The following is a 10,295-nucleotide window of genomic DNA, read 5'->3' as shown; positions in this document are numbered from 1 at the left end:
TGTAAATTTTCCACTCACCCCACTAGGAGGGGATACTGGTTATGATTTACTTGTTCGTTGTTAAGTATAAAGCTATACAATGGGCTATTTGTATCATACCCACCATGGGTGTCGAAACCCGGTTTCTAGAGGTACGTAATAGAGCGTATAAACCTTTGAAAATGTTTTGAGAAGGATTTATATATATATTTAGAGTTTATTTATAATATTAACTTTTGTTTGTTTTAGGAGCCCTCAAGAATGGGAAAATAATGTAAGTAGAATATTATCTACTGCTGCAGGAGTGCGGGAGAGTAGTTCATCTTTACGTCGACAGGTAGAGAGTCATGTACTGTCTTACAGTAAAAAAATAGTTGCCTTGTGGGAACTTTCAAACACAGAGTTTGCTCGGATAGTAGAACTAGAACAAAGCACCAAAACAAAACTAGAACTTTTACTTTCTAAGGTAAGCTTGACCAGTAGTCAAATCGCAACATTTAAGGGAAAAACTATGTTTATGGAACTTATAAATTCTTAGATAATATACTCAATTCTAAAATTCCTCGTGTGTTATTCTAACTATGTAAGGTGTAAGAATCAAATGTGTAACGTTTTAAAAATCGTTCATTCATTTTTCTAAAAGCATTTAGAGAGTTACCACTGCACGACACCTAGCATAGTGAATGCACTCTTTGTTTGTTTCACAGTAAAATGGTATCCTCTACAAACTTATATTTCGTTTTACTCCAGAAGAAAGGCTTGCAAAATTATTATTTTCGATAATTATTAAAATATAACTAAAGAAAACTATTATGCATTTCTAGAACAAGTTTTTATCACGTAATATGAGTTTAATCAGGCTTTTTCACATACTTAAAAAGTAAAATTTCTAATTAACCTATCAATGTTGTACTTAGTCTTTCATATCGGCAAAATTATGACGTGATTGATAGAATTTTAAAACTGTTAAGGTAAACAAATAAATTGAAGACTTGTTATTACTATTTCTTCACCAATAAAATATTGCGTGATTTATACAATTATTATTTATTATAATTTGTTTTGGTAAATCATTTACGGAATTATACTATTTACGAATAAAGGCTTAACTGATACAGTTCGTTGTATTAGTAAAGAGATTTATTTATCCATCAGCTCACTTTATCTTTGAATTATTAAAACAATGATCGAATTTACTCTAACTATAGAAGTTTGCACCATTGAGAGGGTGTTTGACCAGTTTCATCGTGTACTTCATTTTCCGTGTTTTTAAGTGATATATATGAGTTATAATAAATATTACATTTATGGCTAAATATAAAAGCTATTTAGGGCTGGCTACTAAAATCTCTACATTACTGACTTCCTCACTGGCAAAACAAATAGAACCAGAATTTCCAGTCGTAAAATGTTACTCCATTGTAAAATAGTCATAAAAGTAGTATTTTAAAGTTAACTAAAGGAAAGATATAATGATGAAAGCTGAGATTCTACTTAAACAAAGCTTTCAATAGACAAAGTATGGATTTTATACTCCATTTAAAGTCGAGACGGTTTAGTCTGCTATGTGATCATCAGCCGGATCAAGTGATATGTCCACTATATATATGTCCCTATCTTGTTTGGTTCCTTTTTTCAAGTTCAGTAGCCAGCCCTACCTAGCTTTTTTATTTAGCGATAACTTTTTTTCCTTATACTTACGTATTACTTTGTATACGATTAATAAAAATTGGCCACAGCGAGTATGTTGCCCTTTGTTCCTAAAAAATTCACCTGCTCAAATTTTAACTGGTGTTTTGTACCATGAATCCGAAGGCTCATGGTTCGCGTTTCGTTGTCGTAAAAATGCGTCTCGAATTCTGGGGCCGTGGAAACGTTATAAGAGTAACGGTCAAATCCCACCATTTGGTGCAACAAGAGTAGCCATATAGTTTTCAGCTTTTGAGTAGCTACTTTCCATGTAGTTCATCAGTTATACGCAGATAGACTTTGTTTAGCTTTGCATAAAAATTCTATTCTGTTCTAACTGTTGATGCCATAACTTTTAAGATAAGGTTAAAGTACTAATGTTTTTCTTTTTTTTTTCAGTTTTGTTCTATATCACATAAATGCCACAATATTTTGGTCTAGTCACCCTGTCAATACTATCGCTTATCGTGTCAGACTTCAAGGTTGTTTTGTGAAGGTCAGAGGAATTTTCTCTACGTGCCCGTAAAATGAAATGCCTGTCGTTCAGAATGAAATATCCGCATGTAATAATCGTGATGCAGCATGCCACCTGTTACGTTTTCAACACACAAAAATTGCTAAATCGTGACTTTTCAAATTCGAAAAAGAAGCTGGCACGTAGGTTGAACGTGACTTCCTCAACTCGTTTTCAATAACAATACGTATGCTGGAATGTGATATGTCAGAATTCCTTGGAATTTCCTTAGATATCTCAGAATTTCTTGGAATTACGTTCTTTTGTTCGACTAGTCTTAGCTATTTTTTGCAGAGCCTAATGGAATATTTATATTTGTTCGGACGAATCTTCCTTTTCGTAAATAGTTCATACACTGTATATGTTAGATCCTTGTGTTGGGCTAACACAAAAACATCACTTGCTGGAATTAAACATATATGGACCAAATTTCATTATAACTGCACATTTTACAGCCAAAAAACTGGTTTCATTTTTTTTTTATATTTAGTGACTACTAATTACGATTACAAATTTGGAAGTACAATGACATTATTTGGTATATTTCGAGAAAATGTGTTATTATAATTTTAAAGCGAAGTAAAGGTTAGATTATATTAAACATTGAACTGAATGTTTTTATGTGAAGGAATAACAAAACCCCTGGTACCCCACCTTGGAAACGTGTGTATCCTATGCTCTGCCCCCAGTAGCACAGCGGTATGTCTGCGGACTTACAACGCTAGAATCCGGGTTTCGATACCCGTGGTGGGCAGAGCACAAATAGCCCATTGTGTATCTTTGTGCTTAATTACAAACAAACCTATGTTCTAATGTATATATATATATATATGTGTGTGTATAATGGCCATATTTAAAACCGTGTTAAATATAATTATAATTTTTTCTTATAATAACAGACAAAGAGAAGCCAGACGGTATCAAGTGAATCATAAGATTACTAATATGAAATATTTTCAATTATACTGTCTCTATACTTCTAATATTCTGCGTATGGTGTCCTGCACATGTACACAGTTTTGTCCATCTTGTGTACAGTGTCATAAACACCTACACAGTCCAATCTTCTAAGTACAGTGTCCTACATAAGTACACAATCTAACTTTCTTCCATAAAGAAATGAATAAAAACCCCATAACCCGAACGCTTTCGAAATGTGGACCTTTCTTCTTCAGGAACAAATTGGGGCAGACTTTCTTCTATATAATTCCTGCACACGCATGCAGTCTAAACTTCCTTGATAGAATGTCCTGCATATGTATGAAGAGTAACTTCCTGATTATAGTGTCCTGCATATGTACACAATTTAAGCTTTTGAATACAGTATTCTGCGTGTGTACACAATCTAAAGTTCTGAGTACAGTTTCCTACATATGTGTACAGTGTCGCGTACTTGAGGCTTGCTCCAATACACACTTGTTTTTGTTGTTTGCATGAGCTCCTAGTATAAAGCCCAAACTATTTGTTCTCCATTTTCATCCACGTGATTTTTTTTGTTCCTCCAGTTCGATAAATAATGGTTAGGAAGTGCAGCACGGAATGTGAGGGCCAGACCCAAAACATGTTCTTCTTAGTAAACAATTAGCTCTCTGTGCTAATATAAGAGTTGTGTATCTTCCTTGATTACTTTATTTGAAACTTTATGAAACTTGTTTGGTTGTATATAAACAATGTAAAGATTTCAGCCTTATCCATCAGAACCAGATGTGCTCATGCGCATTCCCTAGCGCTCTGTATATGCAATACCATGGGCACGCTTCACTTCACGTAAATAATCAAACGTTTTTGTTTTGTTTTTTGTTGTTGTTGTTGTTGTTTTGTTTTTGTTTTCATTTCGCGCAAAGCTACACGAGGGCTATCTGCGCTAGCCGTTCCTAATTTAGTAGTGTAAGACTAGAGGGAAGGCACCTAGTCATCACCACTCACCGACCACTCTTAGGCTACTCATTTACCAACGAATAGTTGGATTGACCGTCACATTATAACGCCTCCACGGCTGAAAGGGTGAGAATATTTGATGGGACAGGGAATTGAACCTACGACCCTCAGATTGCGAGTCAAGCGCCCTAACCACCTGACCATGCTGGTCCAATCAAATGTCGTTATCGATGTAGTGACGCCAAAACAAACGCACAGTATCTCACTAAACAAAAAACACAGCTTAAAGTAAATAAATTGTGTAAAAAAGCAACTTACCAGTTACTTTTCAGTTCTAAGCTAAAGACAGAGTAAACTTCCTTTTGATATAAAGTTATTGATAACGGTAGTAACAAGACTATAAGGCGGGATTTTTTGTTTTATTATTTCAAAGATATAATGAAGTCGCTATATTTTAAGTTTAATTCTTATTTAATTTATGAGATAGAATGCTGTAAAATAACAATTAATTGAAGCCTACCTTTGCCAAAACAAATCAGAAGAGTTCTCATTAGGAGGAATATTTTGCATTTTCTGTCTTCGTACAGAAGCGACATCTAGAGGAACTTGGTGAACGTCTTTCTCTGTTCTCAAGTGTTGCTCTTGATCTTTCATTTTGGCAAGCCTATACACAACCTATTGAAACAGTTTATAATGTGTACGATATTGTACATGATTGGTGTATAGTGTTGATTATTCTAAGTGTTTAATTTCAACTTTATTACTTGGAACATCTGAATGTGTATGGATGATATATAATATTTGTTTGTTTGTTGTTGAATTTCACACAAAGCTATACAATAAACTATCTGCACTAACCGCTAAGTAATAGACTAAAGGGAAAGCAGCTAGTCAACACCATCGAATGCCAACTCTTGGGCTACTATGTACCAAAGAACAGTGATATTACCTATCACATTATAACGTCCCAATGGCTTAGTTTATCATCATTTGATAAAGCAAAACAGTCTCACGATCTTTGACTATCTATTTTATTATTTTTCTATGCAAAATTTATAAGATTTTAGAATACACTCTATAACCTAGTAACCCACGTACGCCATCTTATAAAAAAAAATAAGTAAATAAATAAGTAACAGGTACTTCACATGAAATATTTTTATTCTATTTGGGTTACGTTAGTGTAATAGTGTGAATAATGTTCTGGTAGCTATGGCTGGGTTAGTTTAGGCTTAGGATATAAAACAACATCAGGAGAATACGTGAATGTTACTTTTAATAATGTCTATTTTACAATGCTACACTTCCACTTTTATGGGTAAGTGCTATTGTAAGATGATCGTGCAACAATCAGCCCTATTTATATTATTCGAAACTAATTCGAAGATAATATAGTGACTTCAGTCATATTCCTTGATTATTGAGTCTAGTTAACAATTTTTAGGATGATCTTTGATTCGCCATCGTAATTCTCTCGCATTTTATGTACATTGCAGACAATGAGCTTCGAATGGAATACTATCGAACAAGACGTCTTCCGGCAGCTGTGCCACATTTAGTCCAGGTTGTTATTGTGGCATATAATATATTTCTGCACTTAAAATACAGTCTCGTAATTTAAGTTTAAGCGCTTAACAGTGCATATTTTTAATTATGGATTACTACTTGTCTAAAGTATTATTTTATCCACTAGGTGTGTAGTTACTTTAGTAGTTTACTCGTATGAATAAATACACATTTAGAAAGATGGACCATTTTCTTGAACTGGAAAATGGTGAATATGTTAAAAAATCTATAAAAAAGTGTAAAATTGATTAGATGGGAGAAGATATTACTTTTGTTAAGTGTTTAAACTCATTTTAACAAAATATTTGATAATCATAATCAGAGTTCCTTCCAGCCTGGTAAGAATAAAACGTTTTTCTGTTCAAGACGTAGTGAAAGTGCTACCTTTAATTTTGGTGTGCGACAGGAAAACCATATTTGTTTTCTTCATTAGTTAGGGCTAGAAGTGTGATGGGTGATTAGCGTCAATGGTGAGCTGAGAATCAAAAGGTCTCAACAAGCTTCGCACTTTCAGTTGTGGAGACGTTATATCTTTCACAGTCAATCCCGCCGGTTAGTTTAAACTAGTCACATAGGCAGCGGGTAATGGTGACTGGGTGTCCTACCTCTGGTTTAGCAGGTCTAAATAGAGCTGGCTATGCCTGAACCTGGAGTTTTTCCTTTCCCTGAACATTTAGCCCTTGTATCACATAAAAACATAATATGATACCCGTTACAAAAAAAAAAACACAACATTTCCTTGCTTTCAATCAATTTTCTTTTATGTCATACTTCTAATGATCTATTGTAATCCTTATACTTGGGCAACAAAAACCAGCATTAAGTTTACTTCACAAAAATCAGAATTAAGTTTACTTTACAAAAACCAGCATTAAGTTTACTTCACAAAAATCAGAATTAAGTTTACTTCACAAAAATCAGCATTAAGTTTGCTTCACAAAAATCAACATTAAATTTACTTCACTTTTCTTTCGTTTTGTTTCTTATCGTAATTTAACGTAATAACCATTCAAAGTAAGTAGAACCTGGGTGGATAGCTATAAAGGTTAAGTATAAATAAAATTCTGAATGATGTAGCAACTTGAAAAAACATGTGTGGTTTAACAACAGAAAGGTTTATTGTTAGTTCGAGATAAGTAAGATTAAAATTTTAATTTTTTTTAAACAAGGTAAAGCATCCCAAAAATATAAAGTGTGTTCATGCAAAAAAACAAACCTTTCCTGAAAAAATAGGTTTGTTTTACATATAGAATATTCTCTTATTCGTGCCTGTAAAACAATTTGATTCATCAAGATTCAAAGAATAAGAGTCATTTTATTTCTATGACAGGGTTTAGTTTATTTGCAATGCTTTGCTGCATGAATATGAGTTTTTAACACATGAATATTCAGAAGTGTATATGTGCATAAACCGAAAGAATATTAGAAATGTTGCGTCATTTCTTGAAACCTAGCTTTAATTGAAAAATTCATAAAGTTATTAATGAAATTTTCCTATTTTAATTAAAAAGAGGTTAAAATCTAGTGAGAAACAGTTTTTATATCGTATCATACTCTACAAATCTATTTATAATCAATTATTTTAGAAAAATTTGATTCTGTGATAAATAAAAATCTGAGGCAGACGTCGTGTGGTATGCAAATATCACACATATCACTATACAGTAGTAACTATCTCATATCACTCTACAATAGCAATTATCTTATATCACACAGAATGTTTACACTGTTCTAGAGATATAATTCGGAAAATTAAACCCAGATGATTTCATGGACTAATTCAATCCTAGGTGCTACTTCTGTAAATGAATTCAGTTCAGGAGGCTGTTTACTTGCTATTCCATGGGATACTTCTACTGTATCCTACATTACCTTGTGCTTGGGACTATCAAATGGGGCAGAGATATCTTACTGCTAATAATGATCCAATATCGTGAAAGGTCAACTCCACAGAGAATGTGTATCGTGAGAGCAGTTTTGACGTTTTAAACTAAATTATTTTCTGCCTTGAGAGAACCAGACTTGAAGTCTCGTGAACATTTATCTTTGATTGGTCAGTCTGTCAGTAACTGTGTCTTTCTTATATTTAATCACACGTCCAGTAGTGTTCAACTCATTTCACAGTAAAGTTTATTTCAATTTTATTCATTAAATATAGTTTCTTTATCTGCATTTTAGTTAACTACGCCCTCCACCCAGTGGCTCAGCGGCAAGTTGACGGACTTATAGCACTAAAAACCGGGTTTTCATACTCATGATGGGCACAGCACAAATAGCCCATTCAGTGAACTTGTTTCTTTAATTCTTCCAACAACAAAATAATCCTCCCTCCAGGCGATCAGCTTATTATCAACCTTTACATTTGTGCGTTTTTTTTAACAATAAAAGTGCCTGCATTTTTTAATTTCATATCGCTTGTTTTCATTCTACTTGTAACAAATCACTACACTTATCTTTCCAAACACTAGATCAGCGAGCCTCTATTTGCTGCAAAGACCAAATTAGTACGTGTTCTTGGTTTAGTCCTTGAAATACCACAACTGTACACCCTATGACATTCTATTTTCATTCATGTTATACCCTCAGCAACTAACAAGCTATACTTCCTGTCAATAATTCCTGCTTCACGTTGGGACTTTTAGAATCTCTAAGTGCTTATGTAACTGGCCTAAAGCTATGGATTGAAAGTACATAGAATCATCCATACCTTGCTTTTGGAGAAAAGATAACTTTAAAGAAATTCTTTGTACTAACATTTTCATGACTCGGTACTTTTTTTTTTGCATATTTTAACTAAACAGTATTCGGTGATGAATATTCAGTTTAATTCAAAGGAATGTAAATCGACAGAAATATACATAAATAACAGTATTAATACATTGCATTTGTAATATACTAATAATATTATAATACGAATCTTTGCATCAAGTATTTTAGTAATATTCAAAACAAAACTTTCATGTATTCTCTCAAAGCTCTTTGTGTCAGTGATTCTGTGCGCATTAGATGCAGAAAAAACCTTAAAAAATATGAAGTTATCAAAGATTATTTAACTTAATTGGCTATAAAAACAGTTATATATTTCTTAGTGTTTAGGCAAATCGATCAAAATTGTTCTAGCCTATTGCGCTCTAACAACAATACTAACTTCTCACAAACTCAAAACTTAACCAACTATAAACTGACAGCAATCCTAAAGTGTCACTCAATTAAACTACATTTTGACACGAATTATAGTTTCATAAGTTTAAAACGTAAACGTCTAAGTTTTAACCAGAACTTTAAAACATCCTGGACCCAGTATGTAACTAAACAACTTTAAAGCATCCTGAACCAAATATATAACTAAGCAACTTTAACAACAATTTTAAAGCATCATGAACCCCTCCCCCCAAAAAATAAACTTCTTTCAAAATATTTTTAAACTTTAAAATGTAAGCATCTACATTTTAACAACAATTTTAAAACATCACAAACTTAAAATATAACTAAACTTTAATAACAATTTTAAACTCCCAAAAATCCAAATTAATCAAATAACTTTAACAAATATTCTGAAGTTTCTCGAACCCAAACCTTACCATTTACATTTTAATAATAATTCTACAGTTTATGAAATTTAAAACTCCACCAGCTATACTTTGAAAACAATTATAAGATGTCATAAAATTCAAACTTCACAAACTACACTTTAACAAGAATAATAACTTTCATAAGTTTAAAACTTCTTCAAATACCTTTTATCAGTAAATCCAAGGTGTAGGACTTACAAACTTTAGCCAGCTACTTTCCATAGTGCCGGGCATGACCAGGTGGTTAGGGCGCTCGACTCGCAATCTGAGGGTCGCGGGTTCGAATCCCCGTCACACCAAACATGCTCGCCCTTTCAGCCGTGAGGGCATTATAATGTGACGGTCAATCCAACTATTCGTTGGTAAAAAAGTAGCCCAAGAGTCGGCGGTGGGTGGTGATGAATAGCTGCTTTCCCTCTAGTCTTACACTGCTAAATTAGGGACGGCTAGCGCAGATAGCCCTCGTGTAGCATTGCGCGAAATTCAAAACAAACCAAACTTTCCATAGTAATATTAGCGTGACGTTAAGTTAAAAGATGACATATTTCAGCCAATTTAAATACTTTGTTATCACAAATACAACGATAAATCTAACGTAACGAGGAACAAAATAATAGGAATTTGATCAAGAGTGAACTCGGTATGATAAACATGTGGAGAAATACACATAACATACTTCATCCTCTCACTCGTTATAGTAAATAATAATAACTTCTGATCAGGATAAGCTATGTACTTACAGCAAAACTAAAGATCAACCTGGCCATCAGTATAGCTAAATAAATACACTTTTCTTACGGTTCTACTTATAAAGATCAGAATGCATTGTTTCATCAGTTGGGTAGCCTCGCTGTTAACGATATTTTCGGCCGTAAACCCAATAATATCTCACGAGGTTCGGTCAGCTTAGGAGATTTAGGAGATTCTAAGCTAACAATACAAATCAATCTTTCTAATAAAAATATAATAATAAACTACAAATGAAAATATAAAGTTATAACATTCGATATACTAGCTAGTATAATCGATGTCATCATTTAAAGCGATAATAAGTAAACCGAATACCATACCTTACTTAGGGAACTCACAAACATTAG

This window comes from Limulus polyphemus, unplaced genomic scaffold, assembly GCF_000517525.1.
Source record: "Limulus polyphemus unplaced genomic scaffold, Limulus_polyphemus-2.1.2 Scaffold56, whole genome shotgun sequence".
In the NCBI taxonomy this organism is placed as follows: Eukaryota; Metazoa; Arthropoda; class Merostomata; order Xiphosura; family Limulidae; genus Limulus; species Limulus polyphemus.
The sequence above is the reverse complement of the archived record's forward strand: the minus strand, read 5'-3'. Positions refer to the sequence as shown.